Raw genomic sequence first — 9,976 nt, 5'->3', positions numbered from 1 at the left:
CCTGCACAGCACAAGTTAGAAGTAGGGGTTCACAGATTATGCCTCTACAGATACTGTCATTATGAAAATAGAGGATTCAATATGCATAAAGAGTAGAGCTTATACAAATCTCTCAATGTTTCTGGAGGTCTATCCTCAAAATTGTATTTGCTAAAAAAGCAAAAAATGTGAAACAGACTGAAATTAATACTGATGCCTCTTTATGACTTAAAAAGGCAAACAAGATCATCAGCAACAACACTGATTATTTCTTTGCCATTTTTAATGTCTGTAAACACTGCCTCAGGGTAGGTGTCAGTCCAGTGCAATATCTGTACGCTGAAGAAACAAAATTTCACATTTTACAATGCAATAATTAATATATTACACTTTTAAAAGAACATTACGTTGGCTGTAATTACGAATATATAGAGAGCTAAGATGTGTTGCTTTGTCCACAGGAGGGCGCCAAAATTGACACAAACCAAAAGTTCCTCATAGGAGCTTTAATGTGGGGCCAGCTTAATTGTTTGACCTATAGCCTGTCATGAACATAGCCCTAAATGTTTTCATGGCCATAATATTTGCCCATAAATCGATAGGCACATTTTTTAAATCATTTCTTTCAGTTTTAAAGTAATATAACACAGTTCTCCTCACTACAAAAAAGTTTATAATGTTTGTAGTTTGGTTTCAGCTTTTAGCTTTTACCCCTTACACAAAAATGTTGTTCTGTCTGGCAAGTAGGCCTATTTCATAGCCCACTGTAGTATTTTGCTCAATAATGTCACATTGCTGCCATTGGTATTTTGTGGTCCAGTGGTCTGTTTCGTTTTTGTGTTAGTAAAAATATACATTTAACTCTTTCCCATTAGCATCTGCTGTAAAACTACATGTGTTTAGCTCTAATTAGTTGCTAACATTAGTAAATGTTGAAATTGCATAGCATAAGAGCATTTAGACCATGAGAGCACACTGCTGTTAGCATTTAACTTTAAAGTGCAGTTACTGAGGAAATCACTTTATTTGTACTTGTTTGTGCTTACTGAAAAAGGTTATCAGACCAAAACAAATGATTGAGACTAAGACATATTTACTTCAGCATTTTTGCATTGTCACTGTGAGCATGTTAGCATGCTGCATGCTGTTAGCCATTCACTGAAAGCACTGCTGTGTCTAACTCCAGCTCACAGAGCAGCTAGGAAGGCGGCAGATGTTCTTTTTTCCAATCAGTTTCCTCTCTGAAGCAAATGATAATCCTGTGGTTTTCCCCTCATAGCTGAAGTTTGAGCACTGGGGCTTTGAAGACGTGAAATATCATGAAGAGATTTGTCAGTTAAAAGTGGGAGCGATTTCTCTGTCTGGAGGAGCTGATTTTCTGATTCAACACTCAGAGGGCCACATGTTATAGAAGTTATCTTTGACACCATGCTAAGAGATTCAGGAGGAAGATCCCACTTGTGAAATTTGATTTCAGATATTTCAACACGGACCGTGCACTGTGTGTAGGTTGTTCTATGTGGGGTTGGTATGGATGTCTCTCTCAGCTGTTTTCTCCTCCAGTTGGAGTTGAAAAGAGGAGAGGGAGACTCCTTCACCCATCATTGTACCCGTGCTCTCTCCCATAAAAGCAGACATATATTGGATCTTTTCTTTGTCTTAGACACCTCTCTGTCTAGTCACGTCTTGAATTTTCTTGCTCTCTGTTCATGACAGACTTAAAAGACTTTAGTCCAAGATCTTGCTCACAAGTGCTTCAAAAAGTTCAGATCAAAATTCAAACCTTAAGGAAAGAGTTGACACAATGTTGTCTACTCTGAGTGTTTGTTTTTGATCATTATTTCTTGTAAAATGCACCAAAATGTAAAGGTGAGTACACAGCTCCATTCAAACACACGTTGCAGCCCTGTTTCGGGATCACACTCAGAAAACGGCTTCTCAGTGAAGGTGAGACATCATAGGGGTGAAAATACCTTTAACAGGCATAGTGCCTTTATGTTGTTTCTGCATTTATTACTATGACTGGATGTGATCTTAGGTGTTTATGTAAAAAGTTCCACAAACGTCTGGACCTTATCTCTGTTTTGACAGCCTGGGATTTCGGCAGCTTTTGATATCTCATGCTAAAATAGTAAAATAAAACAGCAACTCTAATTCCCAAAACAGTGGTCATTGTAAAAGATAACATCAAGTTTTTAGTACCCGTCTTTGTTGCCTTTCATTTTCACATCCTGAACCTGAGACTCTCAAAATCCACCATAGCAGCAGATACTGAGTAATAGCTCCTGAAAGCTGTTAGCTGACATGCAGATCGGCAGCTGAAGCGGACACTTCTCCTCCTTTAACTTCTCAGTTTTAATGTATCACCTTGAGCTCCACAGGGCATCCTCCCAGGAGTCCCTTTGTCTATGAATGCTAATAGGATCTCTCTGTGTTAATAATAAATAGCCGCTGATAAAATAATAAATTCCTAATGTCCCTCTCAGACCTTTTCTCCCTAGCTCTCTTCCGTCTCAGATTAGTTTATCAGGGTTTCGCCGCCCCAAACACTTTGGGCTTAATTATTTAAAAAGCCTGAAAAATTCATATCCTTCTTTTTTTTTGGGTGCAAAAGCCATCGTTCAGCCTGTGAATATTTGGAGAAAAAAAAGGGGCATAGGGGAATGAAATATTCAGCAGCATGCAGGCCCTTCAATTATTATTTTTTTTCCAGTGCATGAATGTTAAAAAACACATGCAAGCTGAAATGAGCATTTTAAGTTGGAATAATTCCTACAGCAATATAATACAGCTTAATTATTCAGGGCTAAATCTCCCTGCTGCCACTTTACACATTTATGTTTAATCACATTCAGGGGATTCGGATGCAATCACTTTTTCTTTCTGCCTGGAGCGATGCAATTAAGCGTGAAAAAATACAAATTTGGGTATATTTTATGCTGGTAAACATTATATATATAAAAAAGAAAAAAAGTTCTGCCCATTTGGGAGTAGATCCAGTTTGTAGCCAGCATGTTTCAACTTTCTTTACTGGTCAAAGACTCCTCTCTGCCTCTGTCCCCGCAGGTTTGTCTCCCATCAGTGTTAACATCAAATAAAATAAAAGTTGTTTTTTTTTAAATATGGTTCCATTCTCATCTATAATTTCATTACTTAGTAACCCCAGTATTGCTCCACGCTACACAAATGCTTTTGTTTGCCAGCTTGTCTTCGTTCTGTATTATTTAGTGGCAGAACAAACAGAAAGCGATTGCTGTCTTCTTTTTTCTTCCTTCACTCAGCTCTTCGGGGCCTTTTGGTGCATCCACCACAGGGATCAATTTCATAGCTGCAAACCCACTAGATCAGATCAGGTGGGAACACACAAACACACACACACACACACACACACACACACACACACACAAACGCCCATGCTGCATCCACACAGCATCATGGGATGACATCTTTGGAGAACTTAGCTTTTCCAACCTTTCTCATAGACTTCATGAAGAAGATTTTGTACTTTAATGACAGTTTAAAACTTCTTCTCATAATTGAAAAGAACATAATTGATTTTGAGGGTTAAATGATGGGCTCTGAGACGTATTAAACTCTCCAATTAATTTAAATTTCTGTGTGACATGCCCAGAGGTTCTGGGTCAGTTTTTTATCCTGCCCTTCATTTCATCCCTCATGTCCCTGATTTACCTGCTATTTAAGTGAAATAGAGATGAGAATTGCAGCTCTTTAAAGGGGATGAATTTAATGGCTGTGTTTCTTTTGATATCTGTTTATTGGGCTTTGACTCTAGGCTAAATCTCACTTCACTCGTTAGAGTTTTACCAGGGTCGTTTGTGTTCATTTTTATCAGTTAAAAATAATCTGTAGGGGCACACAGAGCGATTAACCTCAACATCATCGTCCCCCTAGATACATTTCACTGCTCCTTGAAGATAACATACGTGTGAGGACCTGCTGTGAGCTAAGGAAGGCTCAGGCCAGATTGGCTCAGCAACAACATTTCTTAGATGGACACAAACTAGCATGTTCTGTTTCAGCTGTGAGCAGCTTGTTCAGCCTTGTCCTATATTGATGGTTTCACTTGCACAATCTAAATCTGCAGACTTATGGATGTACTTTGAAGTGCATTCCTGGTGAGTGTGTGGACGAAGTACTCAACTTCATAACTTCAGCCAACGGTTGGTCTAGTCGAACATGACTCCAATTCAAGGGAAAGATGCTCAGTCAAGTACTTGCTTTTAAAAATACTTATTCCAACTACTTTTTTGTTTAAATCTCACAACATTGTCGTATTTTCAAAATGAAAGAGTGCAGTCAAGAATACATGAATGTACAGTCTGCTATTGTGTTCATTTAGAAAATATTTACATCTTTTGAAATCAAATGCTGGCAATTTTCAATTTTGCAGCTCCAATATAACAGAAACAATAATGGGAACAACCAAAATAACCTGATGAAGCGGGAAAATGTTGGCCAAGCTTTACACAGTGAGAAAACATTTAAAAAAAAAATGTAAAACAACTATTTCAGTCTGTACAAGGCCTCTTGAACTCTGCAATTGTGAAGCATATTGTTATTCCTTGGGATGCAAAAGATCCCTTTGCTTTTTCACTTCTCTGCAGTTGTGTTAGCTCCAAACACATACGAAAATATATAAAAGAAAAGTGTCTCTGTGACAAACTTCTGTATTCCACTAAATGAACTGTCTGATTTGAGTGATGTTTGCTCTACCGTATACGTTCAACCATGAGGATGCACGACGTTTGGGTGCGGCAACACCACTTGGACAAACCACACGCAATAAGACACTAAAACAGTTGATTGTCTGTCTGATCGGATTTTAGAAAAGAAAAGAGTAAGTGAGTTCACAAGGACATTCAAGTGGAGTCAAAAGTACAACACATTTGTCTTTCAAATGTAGCGGAGTATAAGTAATACGTTTCCTTAGAAATAAAACTCAAGTGAAGTACAAACTCCAAAAATGTTTGAAAGGGATCTTAATGAAACATGTCAGATACGCTTATTGATCTTAGTGGCTTTTCTTTGAAATTGAAAATAGTCTACAGAGTTGATAATTTGAATTTCTTTACCAAAATGTATTGTCATGAAAATTGTACATTTTGTCCTTTATATTTCACTTGAAGATAAAAAATATTGTCCAGGTCATTAGACAAAAGTGGCTTTGTGTAGCAGTCACTCCTCTGTTGTTATTATAATACAGGAAGAGAGGAAAGACAATTGAACTGGTTGTAAAAAATAAAAACAGAAAGTGAGGATGTCGGATTGTTAGTGTAAGTGATCAGCGTCAAGCAGCATCAGTCTGCACTGTGAACTCATTCAGCTGTGTTGGTCAGAATTACACTAATAGATTTTGAGAGCAGACAGATTATTAAAACATTTATTAACCAGCTTCATGCAATCAATTATTCATTTGGACGGCTCATTTAAAAACATCATGTCTGGTACATAGCTTACATTATTATTATATTAATAGAATCATATTACCATAACGGCATGAATTATTAAGGATTGTGGCCCAGTGTGTGTATGACCCATCGCTATGGTCAACTTGAATAAAAGCAGAGTTTGTGTTCAGTGACTGCAGAGCAAACTCACACAAACACAGTGCTTATAATTCAGAACTCTAACGCTGAAAGTGATCGATTGAGTAATCCAGTGGATACCTCTGCCTTTGAGTTTGAATGTTTGTGTATCTGTGAGGTTCAGTGTGAGAGGGAGCAGAGGCACACACGCGGCAAAAATACGAAAAGATACTATAGGTTTTAAAAAGTATATGTGCAAGTGCCAACAATTGCGTAGATTTGGGTGCTGTTACAATGACACACACACACACACACACACACACACATTTATAATGCCTATGGGCCCTGGGGCCGTGCTCTCAGGCCCCTCAACTGGAGGACAACGAATCGGCCTCTCTGATTTATGGAAATGCAGATGGAGTTCTTATTATCCTTTTTACACATGCATGCACATACGCACACACGCACACACGCACACACGCACAACTACTTAACACAGACAGACACACACATACGCAACCATCAAGTCCTCTTTGTTCTGCTTTTAGCTGCGTGAGTTTGTCTCTGTCTGTCTATGAATGCAGAAATCTTGATATGTAATTGCTATATCTAATAACACAAATAGTTAATACATTATGTTTTTTTTTGGCAGCAGCAGATTATTCATATTCAAGATAGTGTGTTGTATATGTGTTTGCAAACTGTACAGAATATATTAAAGGTTATAAGACTGGTTAGAAAACATTGGTCTCTTATGTTGTCAGTGCATCAGTCAATACTTTCCATGACTCTCAATTTCTTCTTCTTAAATAGAATAATACTAATAATAATACTTGTTCAACTTTTCGACTGTGTTGATTGGGTTATTTACTTTTATTTACAAAAGTCCTTCAAGAAAATGTATCTTCATGATCATTTAATGTTTTCATACCTCACCTGTTCAGTTCGCTTAAAAGGAACTTGAGTCTGTTTGCCAAGTTAGTGCGGTTCATTTGCACTGGTGTGAAAGCTGTCAATGCACCTATAAAGACGCCGCTTGTAAGGTTTTTTTTTTATTCTTTACTCTGGTGCGTTTCGTTTGTAGTAAGAACATGAACCGACCTGGATCGGACCTAACTGCAGGAAACATTGCAGCTTTTTTTTTTTTTTTTTTTTAGATAACCAGCTACTGTATCCAGGGCTCTCTCTATTCAGCATTGCTGAACATGTGTTAAAGACAAAAGACATACCTGATCTATACAAACTAAGATGAGGAGGTCATGGCTCAGGAGGATTGACGTGCACCTCCCCATGAACTGTTTTCATATGCTCCTTCTGCGGCAGTAGGCCTACATCAACATATTATTTCTGAGCCTCAGTTGCACCTCATTTTCAAACTGAAACATTGGCCTTCAGTGAAAAATGCAAACAATATAAAATACAATTCCCAGAGCCAACCTGTGTATTATCTGTGTCCAAAATAGGGTCAGCCAGTCAGGCAGGAGTTACTGTAAATACTGTTTGTTTACCGTTTTTTTTTTCTGGGAAGAAATTCTGACCTGATCCTGATCAGAAAGCCTTTTCCTTCCTTCCTAGTTTGCTGCTTTCTTCACTGGACAGTCACCTAATCTTCATCATCCAAAACATCTGATCCACCACATTCAGAGGTCACACTTTGTGGAAGTCTAATTTCCCTTTGGTTAAAGTGTCCTTTCAGTCCCACATGTGCGATTATAAAATACAACATAAGTTTGTTTGTTTCAATTTGTTTGCTTGGGGACTTGTCTAATTGAACCAGTTAAAAAAAAAAAAAAAGACCTCAACCACTTTTTTTAAATAATTTTTAGTGGTTTTAAGCCTCAAGGGCATAGAGACGAATCACAAGATAAACCACAGGGCTCATGAGATAAACAGTTCTAAGATGAAATCTTGTTTTTTATTTTATTTTGTGTTTGTCTGTTTGAGCGTGTGTCTTTGATTTTTGTATTGTATAATTTGTTAATAAGTATATAGTGTAAGGTTACCTTTTAGTTGATGTTATATAAAATATGCTGAAGCTGAAGCTTGGTATTTTTTCATTTCTTTTCAATGTATTGACTCATATAGATTTATTAAGTAAGTTGGAATAAAGATGTTAATAAGGACAGAAATACACTGCAACTACAACTACTACTGGCTTATAAGATGATCTGATATGAAATGATCTATACTCTATAACTTCAGTACAGTGTGTTTGCACACTTTCTGACTTTTTTAAGGCTGACATGTTTTTCCAGTTATTTGCACATCATTTTCAATTGTCACATTTGATTTCTGTTATCCAGAGAATAGAATATCATTCCAAGCTGCGCCTGGCTTTTTCGTTCCTTGTGCGGGGGTGGGGTGGGGTGGGGGGGGGGGAACCAGAAGTGAGACACATCCAAACGAGATCATGTGTGAAATTCTGTCCTGAATATTCATAAACCTCCAAATTATCAAATCATCTGTGTCTAAAGAGGGGGAGCAGCTCTGTGGAGGGGTGAAGGTGCAAAAATAACCAGCTTATATTCCGTTAGGAGGTATTCTGATCCTCCAGACGAAAAAAGATACTTGTCTGTCTTTAGAGAGGGGAAGAGGAAGGGGAAAAGTGTATGTATGTGGGGGGGGATGCTCTTCAAAAGATAAAACAAAACAATTAATCTGCTGCTGTTCCTGTTCCTGTGATGATGCCTCCTCAAGCTCCTCTGCACTCTAACATAAGAGCTATCGCCTCAATTTCTTTTTCTCCTCCTTTTTGTGCTCCTCTCGACCCATTCTTTCTTCATTTTCACTTCGGTTTCCCACCCACTCCCCCCCCCCCCCCTCCTGAGTGCTCTATATTTCCTTCACCCTCCCTCACTTATCTCCCCCTCTCTCATCTTACCCCCACCTCCCCGCCCCTCAGCGTTTAGTGATTAATGCGAGTTTTAATTGTCATGCTCACTTTTACGCTCATTAAAGTGTATTATGCAGCAGTTAGGGTATTAAAGTTCAGCCAGAAATTTCATGCATACTGATGAGAATGCAAATTAGTGTGTGTGTGTGTGCGTGTGCGTGTGTGTGAGTGTGAGTGAGTGTGTCTGCGCGCTCGTGTGTGTGTGTGTGTGTGTGTGTGTGTGTGTGTGTGTGTGTGTGTATGTATCTGATTATCCCCAGGAGTGAGCCAGTGTCATTATAGTATGGACTAGCCATCTTCACTGAGCAGAGAAAGTCCATCCATAGAAATCATGTTAATGGGAGTCTTGCAGCTTAATGCCTAATAGTATTTAAAATGTGGTGCCGCATGCTGCAAGAAACGTTGCATGGGCTTCATTCAGCGAGGTACAAACAAATCAGGTACACATGCAAGCTACATGAAATCATATCCATGTAAACTGTATTCAATATGTTGCACACAACAATTCTCAGCCACTGACATCCTGTTTTTCTGTAGCCAGAAGAGCATGTGATGCAAGGGGTTAGCATTCAAGTGAGCTTTAACCTAGTTAGAAAGATGAAATGGTGTGTAGTACAAGATTACAGTATGCAACATATGTGTGAGTTGACTAAATAACAGAGTTGTAACAAAAAGATGCCACAAGGGACTAAACATGGGAGGAAATACACTGTGAAGCGCTGTCAGAATAATTCCCTTGCAGATCAGAGATGCATGGTTTATTCGACAAGACATGAAATTACAACTGGTACCAGTGACCGGATCTTAATATTTGCATGTAGATTGTAGTTCAGTATAGTGTGGTGGTCTCTCTTTTTATGGTCTAAGCTAAAATGTCCTGTTGTACAGGTGAGTGTGGTCCATACAATGACATCACCACAACATTTTTTGGTGAAAATGCCAATCACTAACATTAAGAAGAGCATAAACAAAATAAATGATTAACCTACATTTATGGCTCCTACAAGAGTGTTAAAGTGAATTTCCAATTGAGGGATTAATAAACATTGTATTTTATGTTCGATTTTCTAATTCACAGTAACTGTGTACGGGGGGAATTTTTTTCAATAAAATGGCTAGTTAGGCACGTAGCTGACATGATTGACAGGTGGGCACGATGTAACAGTTTGGTGTAAGGGTTAAAACCTGCCTCAGCTCCAGCTGTCAGCCTGTTGTTATGTTGACTGAAAGTCAGGGTGAGACAGCATTTCCAGTATGGCGGCTGCTGCCGATGAGCCACTTTAGCCCTCTGCCGTTACAGATGGCTGACGTCACTCAGGCTTAGTCCATTCATATTTACAGTCCATGGTTGGGATGCATACACTATACTCACACACCGCTGTTTTGCCTTGCTGGCGTTTTAGTGTTAAGCCTTTACGTATCTGTTTCTGATGCCAGCTCAACGCCGGAACGTCTTTGCCCCACCATTAAACCTCTGACATTGACATTGACAGCAGCGTCAAATAGGAGTAAGGCCAAGCAAGGTAAAGGAGGCTACTGTCTGTTTAAATTGTGGAAG

Source organism: Labrus bergylta, chromosome 17 (genome assembly GCF_963930695.1).
Source record: "Labrus bergylta chromosome 17, fLabBer1.1, whole genome shotgun sequence".
Taxonomy (NCBI): domain Eukaryota; kingdom Metazoa; phylum Chordata; class Actinopteri; order Labriformes; family Labridae; genus Labrus; species Labrus bergylta.
Note: the sequence above shows the minus strand (reverse complement) of the source record.